The 16,742-nt window shown below is 38.1% G+C and overlaps 1 long non-coding RNA gene across 2 annotated transcripts in view; it reads left to right on the top strand.

Annotated features, from left to right (window-relative positions):
• LOC111774213 (uncharacterized) overlaps window positions 1-16,742 on the top strand; it is a 116,760-nt gene that overhangs the window by 55,625 nt on the left and 44,393 nt on the right. The window contains exon 5 of one of the 2 annotated variants that reach the window (XR_002809032.2): window positions 10,708-10,931. The exons of the other annotated variant lie outside the window; for it this stretch is intronic. This is a non-coding gene — a long non-coding RNA (uncharacterized lncRNA). Of the gene's footprint in view, window positions 1-10,707; window positions 10,932-16,742 lie in introns of those variants that run through there. 2 annotated transcript variants of the gene reach the window in all.

The raw sequence follows: 16,742 nt of genomic DNA, 5'->3' as shown, positions 1-16,742 counted from the left end.
CATCAGGCATGTAGTGCAAGTTCAAATTAATACTAGCTTTTATATAATGCTGACAAACATGAGTACCACAAAGTGAAAGTATGAAGATAAAATTATTTAAACTGTTTAAAAATTCCCTAGAATATTAAATATTATCAGATGATTTTTTTAGCATATAATTGCAGGGAGCTACACTTTCAAATCTTCATTTAGGACCATTGGGAAGAAGAGTTGTGGTTGATTAATCATGTCTGCCAGAATCATCTTTATAGGAAGTATCATGTTGGCTTAAAACCTGCTGTGTGATTGCTTACAGCTGTATATTGTAGATACATAGTTCATATGTCTAATATTACACCTCTGATCACATGCGGGGAGAATTGCAAGTCATTTAGCTCAGGAAGTACTAAAATTTAATTTCAATACCAAAGTTTTGCAACTGTTGAGCCTGGGGAGCCTCAAACTTAAAGTATGCTGACAACATGGGATTAGGGAGACGCCATTTTGGGAATCTGGCACAGCCTGCATATGGCAAACTCATAGCCTCCATACATATACAGACACAGTAGCATTTGAAAATTAGTAAGCACAAAAATGAAAAAAAGGTAAATATCCAGGGAGCTGTAGCTATGTGTCAATCTGGTAGTCATTTCATTTTCGAGTTGTGGGAATGTGTGTGTATGAGGTAAGACCCACCCCCCATGCCTGCAAGCAGCTGGCTGAGATATGGGACTAATTAAACGGCAAAAGTAAAACAAGTACTAAGGCCCCAGGCTCTGTCCCAAGCTTCTGGGAATGTTTCTTGTTTTAGCAGGAATACTTCAAGGATGGATACAGAGTGGGAATTTTACTGTGAAGCTAATGAAGCTTTAGCTTCAGGACCCCTCACTTGCATGAGTTCTCTCAAGCCCCTGGGAGGCCTTAGCAAGGTGTTCACATTGTCTTGTAGTATTGTAAAACTTGCCAAAGTAAGACAATTTTGCAGATAGGACCACTGTCTCTTTGTAATGCCTCTTCCCCTCCATCACACCTCCCTTTACATCCAGTGGCTTTAGAGTGGCTGGGGGTAATTTTGGAACCCTGCTAAATTAGGGACACATTTAATTAGGATTTAGTGAGATAATTATGTGGTCCTCAGTCACTTCCATGAGGTTGTTGTTGATGGCCAGATGTAGGCATGGCTTCTTGGAGCACTCTTACGCACTGCAGACCAATTCTTTTGGAGTTCTGACAAAAGGTAAAGGGCCAGAGACCTTATCTCTCAGGTTGTCAAAACTTGACAATAATCCTAAAAACTTAGGTCATGTTACCAATAATGAGCTGTGAAGAGGAAAGAAATTTTTCCAAACTATTAGTAATAAAAAACACATTTCAATCAACACTGCTAGAGAAAAGACTGAATTATCTATTATCTATAGGAAATGATATTACAATATCATTGTCAATAGTCATTCAAAGAATATAAAGTCGAAAAATGTACAAAAATATTATAAAATTGCTATCAGGTAGTTAACTAGTACAAAAATTATTTCGTTTGACTAGATTGTGATGTTTGTTGTATTTATTGCCTTTGTAACTTTGTGTATTTTCATTTCTTTTTCATGCTAAATATTCAGTTCCATGCTTCATGAGACAAGGATAGGATGAGTGCAGGCTGCCTCTAGATCTGGCTAGAAACAAGCTTGACTGATCAGTGAAACTTGTAATGAATTCAGTTTCAAGGAACTGGCAAACACAGGAGGAGAGAAAGGGAATCAGGCAGTAGCTGGTCCAGCAAGTCATCAGAAATATGCCTCAGGGAAACTCCATCTGAGTCATTATTCAGGCGTAATGAGAAGGCAGTATGTCACCCCTCAATTTATTTTATGAGTCTATTTAATGGAAGAAAATGCTACTGCTTATAATCTTGTTTTCCTGGTAAATGGGGATCTTAGAACAATAGAAAGTATAACTTTTTTAAAATTTATCTTATTGAGTTCCCCTTCCCCTCTGGTAAGCATTGATCTGTTCTCTTTGTCCATGTGTTTGTTTATCTTCTACATATGAGTGAAATCATACAGTGTTAGTCTTTCTCTGTCTGGCTTAATTCACTTAACATAATACCCTCAAGGTGCTTCAGTGTTGTTGCAAATGGGGCAATTTTGTCTTATTTTATGGCTGAGTAGTATTCTATTATGTATACATATATCTCATCTTCTTCATTTGTTGGGCACTTGGGTTGCTTCCACATCTTGGCAATTGTGAATAATGCTGCAATGAACATAGGGGTGTGTAAGTCCCTATGAATTGTTGATTTCAAGTTCTTTGGATAAATACCCAGTAGTGGGATAGCTAGGTTGGATGGTATTTCTATTTTTACTTTTTTAAGAAATATCCATACTATTTTCCATAGTGGCTGCAACAGTTTTCATTCCCACCAATAGTGTATGAGGGTTCCATTTTCTCCACATCCTGCCCAACGTTTGTTGTTTTTTGTCTTGGTAATTATAGCCATTATAAGAGGAGTAAGGTGATATCTCATTGTGGTTTTGATTTGCGTTTCCCTAATGGTTACTGATATTGAACATTTTTTCCTGTGCCTGCTGGCCATCTGTATATCTGATTGGAGAAATATCTGTTCATATCCTCTGCCCATTTTTTGATTGGCTTGTTTGATTTTTTGTTGTTTAGTTGTATGAGTTCTTTATATATTTTAGAGATTAACCCCTTGCTGGATATATGATTTGCAAATATATTCTTCCAGTTGGTGGGTTGTCTTTTTGTTTGGTTCCTGGTTTCCTTTGTCTTACAGAAGCTCTTTAGTGGGATGCAGTACCATTTGTTTATTTTTTGTTTTGTTCTCTTTGCTCGGGTAGACATGGTATTCAAAAAGGTCCCTCTAAGATCAACGTCAAAGAGTGTACTGCCTATATTTTCTTCTAGAAGTTTTATAGTTTCACATATTACATTTACCGCTTTAATCCATTTTGAGTTAAGTTTTGTGTATGGTGAAAGATAATGGTCTACTTTCATTCTTTTGCGTGTAGCTGTCCAGTTTTCCCAACACCGTTTATTGAATAGACTTACCTTTCTCCACTGTATGTTCTTGGGTCCTTTGTCAACGATTAGCTGTCTGTAGATGTGTGCTTTTATTTCTGGGCTTTCAGTCCAGTTCCGCTGATCTGTGTGTCTTTTTCTGTACCAGTACCATGCTGTTTTCATTTCTGTAGCTTTGTAGCATATTTTGAGGTCAGGGCTTGTGATGCCTCCAGTTTTGTTCTTTTTTCTTAGGATTTATGTAGCTATTCAGGGTCTTTTTTGGCCCCCCATGAATTTTTGGATTCTTTGTTCCAATTCTCTGAAGAATGTCATTGGGATTCTGACTGGGATTGCATTCAATCTGTAGATTGCTTTAGACAGTGTGGACACTTTAACTATGTTTATTCATCTAATCCATGTGCATGGAATATCATTCCATTTCTTTATGTCATTAGTGATTTCTTTCAATAATGTCTTATAGTTTTCATTGTATAGATCTTTTACCCCCTTGGTTAAATTTATTCCTAGATACTTTATTCTTTTTGTTGGGATTGTAATTGCGATTGTGTTCTTGAGTTCTCTTTCTGTTAGTTCTTTATTAGAGTGTAGAAAGGCAACTGATTTTTGTAAGTTGATTTTGTGCCCTGCGAATTTGCTGTAGTAGTTGATTATTTCTAATAGTTCTCTGTTGGGTTTTCTATATATAAAATCATGTCTTCTGCAGACAGGAAGAGTTTCATTTCTTACTTTCTGATTTAGATACACTTTATTTATTTTTCTTGCCTAATTGCTCTGGCCAAAACCTCCAGTACTATGTTGAATAAGAGTGGCAAGAGTGGGCACCCTTATCTTGTTCCTGTTCTCAGAGGGATGAATTTAAGTTTTTCCCCATTGAGTATGAAGTTGGCTGTGGGTTTGTCATATGTGGCCTTTATTACATTAAGCTATTTTCCTCCTAAACCCATTTTATTGAGAGTTTTTATCATAAATGGATGTTGGATCTTGTCAAATGCTTTCTCTCGATCTACTGAGATGATCATGTGGTTTTTATTCCCCATTTTGTTAATGTGGTGTATCACATTGATTGATTTGCAGATGTTGAACCATCCCTGTGTCTCTGGTATAAATCCCACTTGATCATGGTGTATGATCCTTTTAATGTATTGCTGTATTTGGTTTGCCAATATTTTGTTGAGAATTTTTGCATCTATGTTCAACAGCGATATTAGCCTGTAATGTTCCTTCTTTGTGTTGTCCTTGTCTGGCTTTGCAATCAGGGTAATGTTGGCCTTCTAGAGTCTGTTAGGAAGTGTTCTATCTTCAATTTTTTGGACTAGTTTGAGAAGGATACATATTAAATCTTCTTTGAATGTTTGGTATAATTCTCCAGAGAACCCATCTGGGCCTGGACTTTTATTTTTTGGGAGATTTTTTATTGCTGTTTCAGTCTCTTCATTTGTGATTGATCTATTCAGATTCTCTATTTCTTCTTGATTCAGTTTTTGGAGGTTGTATGATTCTAACAATTTATCCATTGCTTCCAGATAGTCCAATTTGATGGCATATAGTTTTTCACAATATTCTCTTATATTCCTTTGCATTTCCATTATATCCATGGTAACTTCTCCTCTTTCATTACTAATTTTATTTGTTTGAGGCTTCTCTCTTTTTTTCTTGGTGAGTCTGGCTAAGGGCTTGTCAATTTTGTTTATCTTCTTAAATAACCATCTCTGAGTTTCATTGATCCTTTCTACTGTTTTTTTGTTTTCAATTTCATTTATTTATGCTCTACTTTTTATTATTTCCCTCTGTCTACTGACTTAGGGCTTTGTTAATTCCTCCTTTTATAGTTCTGTTAGCTATAGTTTAAGATTTCTTTTTTGAAAGTTTTCCTTTTTGTTGAAGTGGGCCTATATTGCTATGAATTTCCCTCTTAGGACCACTTTTGTGGCATCCCATATAAGTTGGTATGGTGTATTCTCAATTTCATTTGTTTCCAGATATTTTTTGATTTCTCCCCATATAAGTTGGTATGGTGTATTCTCAATTTCATTTGTTTCCAGATATTTTTTGATTTCTCCTTTAATTTCTTTTTTGATCCATTGGTTGTTCAGTAGCAAGTTGTTTAGTCTCTACATGTTTGTCACTGTACCAACTTTTTTCTTGCAGTTAATTTTTAGTTTCATAGCTTTGTGATCAGAAAAGCTCCTTCATATGAGTTCAATTCTTCTTAAAGTTATTAAGGCATGCCTTGTTTACCAACATATGGTCTGTATTTGAGAATGTTCCATGTACACTTGAGAATAATGTGTATTCTGCTGTTTTGGGATGGAGTGGTCTATATCTATCTGTAAAGTCTGTCTGTTCTGGTTTTTCTTTTAATTCCACTATTTCCTTATTGTCTTTCTTTTCAGATGATCTACCCATTGATGGAAGTGGGATGTCAATGTCCCCTATTATTATTGTGTTGCTGTTTATTTCTCTTTTTAGGTCTGTAAGTAGTTGCTTTATGTACTTTGGTGCTCCTGTGTTAGATGCATATATATTTATAAGTATTATGTCCTCTTGGTGGAGTGTATCTTTTATCATTATATACTGCCCCGCTTTGTCTCTCATTGCCTTTTTTTTCTTGAGATTTACTTTGTCTGATATAAGTATGGCAATAGCTGCTTTCGTTTGTTTGCCATTAGCTTGGGGTATCATCTTCAATCCCTTCCCTCTGAGCCTGTCTTTGTCTTTAGAGTTGAGATGTATTTCCTGGAGGCAGCATTCTGTTGGATCTTGTTTTTTAATCTATCCAGTCACTCTGTGTCTTTTGGTTGAAGAATTCAATCTGTTTACATTTAGAGTGCTTATTGATATATGAGGACTTAATACTGCCATTTTATCACTCATTTTCCAGTTGTTCTGTATTTCCCTTGTTTCTCGTCCCATGTATTTCAGACTGTCAGTTCAGTCTGGTGGTTCTCTATGATGGTTTTCTCAGTTTTCTCTTTATTTATCATTTGTGTCTCTGTTCTGATTTTTTGTTTAGTGGTTACTGTGAGGTTTGTATAAAAGAACTCATAGATGAGATAGTCCCTTTTCTGATAGCCTCTTATTTCCTTAGTCTAACCAGGTTCCATCTCTTTTCTTTTCCCTGTCTAAGTTATTGTCACAACTTACTCCATTTCTGTTGTGAGGTTTAATTAAAGTGAAGTGATTATAGTTATTTTTAGTGTTTTCCTTCCCTTTAACTTTAATGTTACCATTAAGTGTTTGCTAACCTGTTCTGATAGAAAGAGGCAACTTTCTGATTTTGTCTGTCTATTTATCTCCTTGCTCAAGGCTTTGTAAATCCTTTCTTTTTCTTTTCAGGTGAGGGCCTTCTTGATCATTTCTTGTAGGGGGGGTGTCGTGGTGATGAACTCCCTCAGTTTTCGTTTATCTGGGAAAGTTTTTATTTCTCCATTATATATGAAGGATATTTTCACTGGATAGAGTATTCTTGGCTGAAAGGTTTTGTCTTTCAGAATTTTGAATTTATCATTCCACTCTCTCCTAGCCTGTAAGATTTCTGCAGAGAAATCCACTGAAAACCTGATAGGGGATCCTTTGTATGTCATTTTCTTCTACCTTGCTGCCCTTAATATTTTTTCTTTGACATTGAATTTTGCCAGTTTTACTAGTGTGTGCCTTAGAGAAGGTCTTTTTACATTCATGTAATTAGGTGTTCTATTAGCTCCACCTACATGTAATTCTAGCTCCTTCCCCAGGTTTGGGAAGTTCTCAGCAATTATTTCTTTGAACAAGTTCTCTGCTCCTTTCTCCCTGCCTTCTCACTCTGGAATACCTATCATCCTTATGTTACCTTCTCTAATTGAGTTGGATATTTCTCAGAGAATTTCTTCATTTCTTTTTAGTCTTAGTTCTTTCTCCTCTTCCATCTGAAGCATTTCTATATTTCTGTATTCTAAATTACTAATTCTGCCCTCCATAATATCAGTTCTGTTATTTAAAGATTCCAAGGGCCAACCTAGTGGCAGAGCAGTTAAGTTCACACGTTCCACTTCAGCAGCCCAGAGTTTGCTGGTTTTGATCCCAGGTACGGATGTGGCACCACATGGCAAGCCATGCTGTGGCAGGCATTCCACGTATAAAGTAGAGGAAGATGGGCATGGAGTTTAGCTCAGGGCCAGTCTTCCTCAGTAAAAAGAGGAGGATTGGCAGCAGATGTTAGCTCAGAGCTAATCTTCCTCAAAAAAAAGAAAAAGATTCCAGATTTTCCTTTATCTCACACATTGTGTTTTTCATCTGTAACATTTCTGGTTGGTTTTTAAAATAGCTTCAATCTCTTTTGTGAAGAATTCCCTCTGTTCGTTAATTTTATTCCTGATTTGAATGAACTGTCTTTCTGGGTTTTCTTGTAACTCGCTGAGTTTCTTTATGATAACTATTTTGAATTCACTGTCATTTATATTGTAAATTTCTGTGACTTTAGGATTGATTTCTGGGTATTTGTTATTTTCCTTCTGGTCTGAAATGTTAATATATCTCTTCATGCTATTTCATGGAGTTGACTTGTGCTTTTGCATAGTGGTAGTATCTGGTCACAGATTCCACATGCTGCCACAGGTGGTGGATGCAGCTGTTGGGTATTCTGAACCTGCCACAATGCAGCTGTACCTGTCCTTTGGAATATGTGCTGACTGAGGCCTGTCTGCCTTTGCCCACTGCCCACTGCTGCTTGTTGGTGTCGCAATCCAATGTACACATCAGGATAGATATGGAGAGGGCTGATGGCCACTCTGAGTTTATTATAACCAGCGTTTCAATATATACATAGCTCACATCTGTTAAACATACACAGGTGTTCTGGATGAAGTAATTAGTGAATGCCAAGAATTCTTAGTGATTTCTCAAGGACCCCTCCCTCGGCCTCTGTTTTGATATTATCATGTTTTTGCTGTGCTCGTATATTTTTATCTCAGAGCAGGCAAGGCCTCCTAGGCAATGGCCCCTCCTGCTCCCAATATCAATATCATGTCTCCATCTGTGCCCCCAAGCGACCGTGCCTGTCTTAAGTTACCTCCCCCTGGAGGTCTTACCCGCCATTGGCTCACCAGCCTTCTCACCTCTGGGTCACAGTTTGTTGGCAAGCCTTTTCCAGTGATTATTAACCCTTCCTGTGTCAGGGGCGGCTACACTGCTTTACACACATAGTTACACAGGCACTCTGCAGGAATCCCCTGATCTGGCCTACTGGCTGAGCTGGTGCACCAGGCAGGAGGGTGGGAGGGGTGCTTTATTTCACACTTACAATCCTGGGGGTGCTCCTGCTCTGTACTTGCTGTCTGCCCTCCTGGGCTGCTCAGCTTGGTAAAGATTCCCCCATGATTGCTTAGCCTCTTTGATGTGGATCATTCCCCTGGGCTGGGAGGCAACTGCAAGAGCGATGACATTCCTGCAGAGGGCTGCCCTTTCCCACTTCTCTCAGTCATTCGCCAGCTGCCACATGAGGCCCTGTGCCCTAGATTGCTGCCATTTGAGGAGGGAGAGAAGATCCCCTTCCTTACTTCCACTGCCTCCCCAGCGGGGTCCAGCACTTCCACCTTCAGATTTATGGCTGTGCAGATCTCTCAGATGTCTATTGTGTTGTGTGAATGTCCTCTGGTTTATGAATGTCCTTTTCATTGTATCTTAGTGGGGAGAGACTAAGGGAAGAGCTCACTCCACCATGATGCTGACATCACTCAGAAAGTATAACTTTTTAAAGATGACATACTTCAAGAACTTTTTTTAAACCGAGGTCTAAAGTGTTCAAAATATTATTCTGAGGTTGCTTAGTGGCAGAACACACTTTTTCTGTGAGTACATACCTTCGAAGTACTGATGTTTTATGGAAACTGTCTGGAAAACTAATTTATACCAGTGAAAGAACTCCATGTTAATCTAGGGACTGAAGAGATAGCAAGACACAGTAACAGCTTATTGTCAAATGGATACAAAGAGCTTCATAAGTTTTTCTCAGCATCATAGCACAAGAAAGCATGTTGTTAAATTCTGTGCACATAACATTAATCATGAGGAATTATAGATCTTAAGAAAAGATGAGCCAAAACCCAAGGGAGCCCTTAAAAAACCACTACTTTAATTTTAAGGACTCAAAATAGTTATATAGCCAAAGATTATATCAAGTATTTTGCCCAATCTGCTTTAGCTCCACTGACGCAAAATTCTCACCTAATTTTTTAAAAGTCATTCAATCACTTGGGTGTTGGCTATACACAGACAAGAAACCTGATATTTCAATATAGAATCTGTAAAATTTCTTTGTATAACTATAGGTGAGGCTTCACAATTCATGAATTACCTCACAGTGGACCAGATACCACTTTTAAAATGACCCAAAATGTTTAGACCAAACGTTAAGTGCTTTTTTTCCCCTCTGATCATCCTAAATATCAGACTGAGTCAGAAAATTACAGTTTTATTAGTGATTATCTTCTATGTACCAAGCAGAGTCACACATTTTATATTCACAATCTCATATAATTTCTGCCAGGTATTATTTTCTCAATTTTACAGATGAGAACACAGGGTCATAAAGATTAAACAACTAGGCCAAGGTCACATAGCCATTATCTAACAGGGCCAGGATTCAAGAGAAAGCTTGCTCTTTACTAAAGCCTACCTTTTCTAGCAGCAGCAACATTATGGCCACCTCCCTGGCCTCAAAGGGTAGTTGAATCAATAGAGGAGCTGGGCTTGAGTGTGGGTTCAGACTCTCACTAGATGTCAACATGACCTCTTACAGAATCATTGTGACACTGGATGCTAGAGGAAAGAACAGTCTTTCCTCTAAACTGAATGGAGCAGATAAAAGCCTTATAACAGGCAGAAATGACTACAAATTGCATCTCATTCATGGAGATTACCTGGTTCAAATATTCCTGTACCAATGAAAGCCCAGGGAAGAGAATCGGCCTTCTTGTGGCAGTTCAATGACACTGTGTGAATGCTTCCCAAAGCGAGGTCTCTAATCCTGGTATCTCTCCTGAATTTTAGAGTCTTCTTTTTTAACTTCCTTCTAGATGTTTTCATCTGAATATTTCAAAGTGACAGTGTTTAACACAATTTGTTAATTCATCCTTTTATTTCATAGTCATTGTTTTAGTTCCAAGACATACAAACCAGAGTATGCTTCATTATCCTGGCGGAGTCATGCATTTAAACAAAAAATTACCATAAATATGATGTTCATAACAATATCAAACTCCTTAAAAAGTGGCCTTTATCACAACTTTCCTATTTTAGTTAAACAGTTAGTTAAATATACATGCATTGCTTGACATATACTTTACATTTCACTGTCAAATCTGACTCTTCCCTTTGGTAGCATATTGTATTGTACAAAAACAGTTATGATGTCATCTTCCATTTTCTGTTTTCCTTTATAATCTTGTCACACCCCTGGATATGGAGTATAATTCCCCTCCCCTTGAATATGGAAAAGTTTGGGACTCAATTATAATCAACAGAATGCAGCAAAGGGACACTGGGTAGCATCTTAAGCTAGGTTAGAAAAGGGGAGACAGACTGTTTTATTCATTAAAACCTTCATGTTGGAGCCCTGAGCCACCATAGAAGCAATAAACTGTCCTGCGGCTAACATTCTGTGAGGAAGCCCAAATTAACCTGTGTAAGCAGACTATATGTTGACTTTCTCAGGCTACCAGGAGAGACAGAGTGAGAGAGGAAAAAAAGAAATCAAGACAAATGAACTGAAAGAAAGAGGGTCCAGCTGCACCAGCTCCCTGCAGGTCGGCTTCTGCCACCTTCTGAATGCAATCTGATGAGAGCCCCTAGCCAGAACTACCCACCCAAGCCCTTCTCATATTTCTGATTCACATAAACTTTGAGAGATAATAAAATAATTGTTGTTTGAGTCGCAAGTTTTGGGGTGGTTTATTATGCAACAATAGTAAGCAGAACTGCTGGTTACTTATTATAACTGATGCCAACCAATTAGCCTTCATGCCTCAGACTTTCCCACTTCCAATCCATACCACCTACCACCTACCTACAGTTTTCCTGTTCCTTTTCAGAAATGTTCACTGACTCACCTTCTTATTCAAAGAATTAATAGTAATAAATGAAACCTTTTGACTGCACTTCAGGCGGATCCTAATATGAATCTACTTTCATTCCACTTCTTCTAATCAGGCCCATGAGAGACTCCAGTCAAAATAAAAATCTTGCCTTGTGTTCTCCAAACTTTGTCTTCAATGTGCATTTACTTTGCTTGTACCTTGTTCTAGAACAGTTTTTTTTTCCAATGTCTTCTCCATCTATCTATATCCTACCCATCACTTCAAGTCCAATTTAAATGCCACCTCTTACATGAAGCCTTTCCTGATTCCTCCAATAAGAAATGAACTCCTCCAATACTTTGCATGTACCTCAATTTTTGTACTGCTATTTATTTATGTAACTGCATAAATTTCTTTTCCTCCAATAAAATTTTAAGCTCCTTGACATCAAAGTTTACGTATTTTTCCTTTTGACCTTCCTGAAACTGCATAGATTTGGGTCTTTCTAAACTTGAAATCCAGTATGTTTCCATAAATACTGCATTACTACAATATATTTATGTACAACCTGTCCTGTTCCAAAAATAAAATTGAGGCAGCTTAAAAAGATATATCCAATATAGCCAGATAAATATATTTAATCTAAGTACGAAAATGAGTCAAAGGTAAATTAAGGATAAGAATGTAAAATGGATCTCTGGTAGAATTCTAAGATGGCCCCAAGACTCTTGGCCCTTGGTGTAGATACCTTCTCCCCTATGTAGGTGAGCAACATATAAGTACTTCTGCAAAGGGATTTTTCAGGTGCAAAGTTTCTTACCAGTTGACTTTAACTTAGGGAGATTATGTTAGGCAAGCCTGATCTAATCAGTTGAGGCCTTAAAAGAGATCAGAAAGATTGCACGCAGCAGAGATTCTCCTACTGGCCTGAAACATCAAACAACCATGTCATGAACTGTGTATGTAAAAGACCGTGTCGCAAAGGAACTGCAGGTGGCCGTAGAAGCTGAGGAGCCCAGTCCTACAGCTGCGGGGAACTAAACTCTGCCATAACGTCAAAGAGCTTGGAAGAGGCCTCTTCCCCAGGACAGCCTCCAGTTGAAAATGCAGCCCAGAGGGCATCTTAATTGCAGCCTGCGACATCTGGGGCAGAGCACACAGCTAAGCCATGCCAGACTTCTGACGCACAGAAACTGTGAGATAACAAATATGTGTGGTTTTAAGCCACTAAATTTGTGATTATTTTTCACAAGTTGATAGAAAACTAATGCAGAAATCGAGAATGAGATTAGTGCACAAATTTCATGCCATGAAGTCCTGCAGAGATAGACCAGAAATTTGGATCTAAGCAATATTAACAGGGTTAGAAAGATAAGATATGAGACATAGAAGATCCCTGAAATTAAATAAAATAATAATTATGGAAAACACCATCCTTCTGAATTGCAGTTGCAAGAGCACGTACCTATTAGAGGCTCACCCTCTCTAAGGATCGTACCTCAGGCAATCCCTCAAGATTCTGCCTTTGGGCTTCACTCAGCCTCTTGCCTGTCCGCTGTCTCAGACTCTGCTTTAGATTTAGCTTCAGCTCTATAATTTCCCCCCACCTCTCTAACTCCGTTTCAACTATACCTCTGAGTTCTTGCTGATTCTTTGATCACAGGCTTCATTTTCCACTGGTTGCAGTCCAGCTGTGTCTGCATCGACACTCAGCCCTCACTTTAGGAGTCTCTGCCCAAGTTCTACCCCTCCAGACAGGGAGACCAGTTTGGCTAAGTTCTCCCATTTGGTCCTTTTATCCCTTCATTGATAGAGCTATTGTTTTATAAAAGAGCATAATCATGTTAACATTAGAAAAAAAATTATAGCACTAATTCAATTCAGCACCAATCTGTACAGGTGTTCAGACACTTCCCTATGGGTCCAGAGTCTTATAGTCAGGATGGAAAGGGGCCCTCTAGGCTTTGTCTAGGCCTTCTTATAAGCTGATTTTACTTCCTGTTAAATTAAGCAGTCACTTTATGATGGAATCAAATGGCTTCTTTCAAAACTGAACAGGTGCTATATTACAAGGCAGTGAAATCCAGTCCCTTGAATTGTGGTAATGGACAAGCTACAATGTCATTCCAAAATCAGTAATATGATAAGGCTTTCAGAGAAATCAGGCTGTGCTTGTCCCCCAAAACTAGATGAAGTAGGGATAGATAAAAAAAATTAGTCTGTACCTTTCCTACTCCGACAAGACTAGAGATTGCCTCTGTGCTTGGGAACAGATTGGACATTAGGGTCAAAGTAGACAATTAGCTTGTGTACTTTGGACCAATGTACAGTTATTGAAACAGATACTTTAAAAAAAAAAAAATATTTGTTTTTCTCTACAGGTCAGAGAAAACCCTTGGGCAGAACCCACATCAGGGCATATTGCCAAGGGTAACAATATTTACGTTTTGGCAACAGTTACATGCTTTTTATACTTTTATTTCCAAGGTGATTTTAAGTGTCTGCTTCCACCTTAGTAAGGTGTTTCTAGTGCATTCTTCATGAATCTCCCCTGAATTATTCCCAGTCATCTTCATGGGAAGGAAAGCCTCAAATGGCTAAAAGTAATTCAGCTTGTATATTTTAATTTATTTAAATACATAGGAGTAAATTAAGATGTATCATTGCTGTGCTAAGCCCTTGGGATGTAAAGATGAGACAACAGTCCTAGTCCACCATGAGTTTGCAGCTTAGTGGAAAGGACAACTAAAAATGCCAGTATGTTAAATGGCCTTGAAGTGCTGGTTCCCATCCCTGAATACAATTAGAACCACCTGGAGAGATTTTACGCAGTATTCTTGCTCTGTCCCAACTCCTAAAGAGTCAGTCTGGGATGGGAGGCAAGTATTAGAAGTGTTTAAAAGTTCCCCAGTGACTTTAATGTGTGTCCAGGGTTGAAATCCACTGCCTTCAGGGATGAATTTGCCAGGTGCTGTAAGGGTAATCCACTAACTTTGCCTGTGGGAGGGAAGTAATCAAAATGCAGTTGGCACTTGAGTTTCAATTTAAGAATGCATAGAATTTCTCCAGGTAAGGAAGTGGATACGGGAGGTTGGGAGGGCTTGGGAAGCAGGCTTAGCCTGCTAGGCAGAATCCTGTTGATACTAACTTTTAATTACCTTCCTAATTTGTCCAGGTCTATTTATCTGCACTACCACCACCTTAATGCAAATCGTTGTCATATCTGCCTTGCATGAATCTACCAGTTTCCTAGCTTTTTCTGCATTCGCACTCTTTCCTCCTCAAATATATTCACTGCGTTGCAGATAAAAAGATTGCCTTATAACACAAATTGGTTGCCTTGTCCTGATTCAAACCCTTCACTGGCTTCATATTGCCTTTATAATCCAAAATATTTAAGACCCTATGTTATTTATTCCTGGACTTCCTTCAGCCTCACCTTAGGTCACCTGGTCCACCCTCTGCTTTGTGGACTAAGAGGCCCATTCAAGCCAGCTCTGCTTCAGTCCCTGTGCAAACCATGCTTTCTCCTTTCTCAGAGTCTTTGCAGACATGATTACTCTTCCTAGAATGCTATCCCCACACTGCTTCCCAGTCCACCCGGTGACCTAGAGGACTCTATTAATTGTTAGGTCTCTACTTAGATATCCCTTCTACACAGATTTCCCAGATGTTCCCTCCCAACTTAGAAGTCCCTGTTATATGTCCCCATAGCCACAGCTCCTACGATTTGTAACACAAATCTTCATGCATCATGCATCTCTTCTGCTAGACTATAAGGTTTATGAGGGCAAAGACTATTTACAATTCCTTGCAATATTATTGGCATTTTGCACAGTGTCTGGCACTTGGTAGATTATTGGCAAATGATGGGTGAATAAACCAAGTAAATGAACGCCATATACAGAAAAAAGACCATCTAACCTACTTTATCTCTCAAACAATTTTTATTTCCACATAGCTCAAGATTTGAGGCATGAGATGTAGCTAAAATTTGGGGTGAAATTTCACCTGTCTATGTGGCACTCTATCTTTTTCCCTCCTTGCTCTCTCTTTCTCCATTTCCCTTTTTTCTATTTTTTCCTCAGAAGATTAGCTTTTTGTAAGGAGATCTCCATTTGAAGAGAGTAACAAATAAATAATCCTTATTAACCAGTATAATATTACCTCAACATACTTACATATTGATTTCCATGACGAAAAGTGAAGGGGAAGCTGAGGAATATTTTATGAGCAGCTACCATATGCTTAGCATATGCAGTTAATCATTTAATTCTCTTCCATCTCTAATAATTTTCCCATTTTTCAGATGAAGGAACTGAGACTAGAGAAATCATTACTTCCCAAAGGTCTCATAACTAATAATAGAATTTCCAGGCTAATGACCAATGTCTAGATAATTCCCTAGTCCTTGATTTCCCCACTACTCCAATCAGATCTGTAATCAAAAGGTAAATCATTTCCAACAATTCAAACCTCTTACATACCTCTAAGGTATCTTAATTTTATATACATTCTTACTTTGTAGATTTCAGGTATCTATATTATGTTTCACTTAATTATGTCTACTAGGATAAAAGATTATACACATTACCAATTCCCGTCACTTGTCTCATAACTTTTTAAAAATTGCATTCATTCATCCATTCAATAAATGTCTGGTACTGGGAATATAATTCTGAACTGCTTTCAGAAAATTAATATTATTAATCATAAAGACATTTTCTTAAGATTCTGAATTTGGTTATACTTCATTTCTTTCTAAGCTTTGGAATGAAATTTCATTATGCAATACGTAGAATACAGCTGGTAATTCTTGCATGGGGATGGAATGAAACAGGCCCTGCTGGCATCTGGGCTGTGGGGAATGGAGAAGACAACTTGCAAAGTGTGCCCTGACTCTCAAAACACAGCCAGACCACATCATGATGGACATTGCAGGCTGAGTACAAACTCTTAATACCCATTCAATCAAGCCCATATGGTCCAAGATAACATCACAGAAAAACTGATCTAACATTAACTCCATACAAATCCATAAATTTTAAAGATAAGATCATTAAGTGTTCCAGCAACTTTGCAGCGTACAATTTCCTACCAATCTCTGCCAAGAGCATCCTGTGACTAATTCCAGCCCACCTCTCCCCTCCTTCCTACCCCTCCTGGCAAACCCTATAAATGGGTTTAATTATTAGTTAGTTCTTAAGATTATTCCCAAGTTGCCTGCTTATTATCTTTTACCATGGCAAGGGCTTATCTAGAAAGGAAAGGCTGCAAAGATAACCATCTTTCAAAGGCAATATCTAATTAGACAATTCTATCTAACATTATTGTGTCCATCTGTTATCGTCTAGGACCCAACCTGAAGAAGGTGTCACCTGTGTGAGCCTGCAGAAATTGCTCAAGCAAACAATATATTTATATAGGGTAGCTATTGGCAAAATAGCTGAAAAGTACATCTTAGGTATAGAGAAATGGAGGAAAAAAGTCAAATCCATAAAAGTAGTATCTTAGGGTTGAAAAGAGGCTGTAAGAAGAGGGTAAGAAAAGGAATAGAAGGGACTGGAATTGTAAGATGAGTCAGAGAAAGTGGTTCAAGACAGAAAACTGTGAACAATTTGATGGATTTAAAACTTGCCTTTGGACTTCTGCTGTTAGTCCTGATGAATTAAC

This window comes from Equus caballus, chromosome 7 (genome assembly GCF_041296265.1).
Source record: "Equus caballus isolate H_3958 breed thoroughbred chromosome 7, TB-T2T, whole genome shotgun sequence".
Lineage (NCBI taxonomy): Eukaryota > Metazoa > Chordata > Mammalia > Perissodactyla > Equidae > Equus > Equus caballus.
Note: the sequence above shows the minus strand (reverse complement) of the source record. Positions and strands in the feature narration are given on the sequence as shown.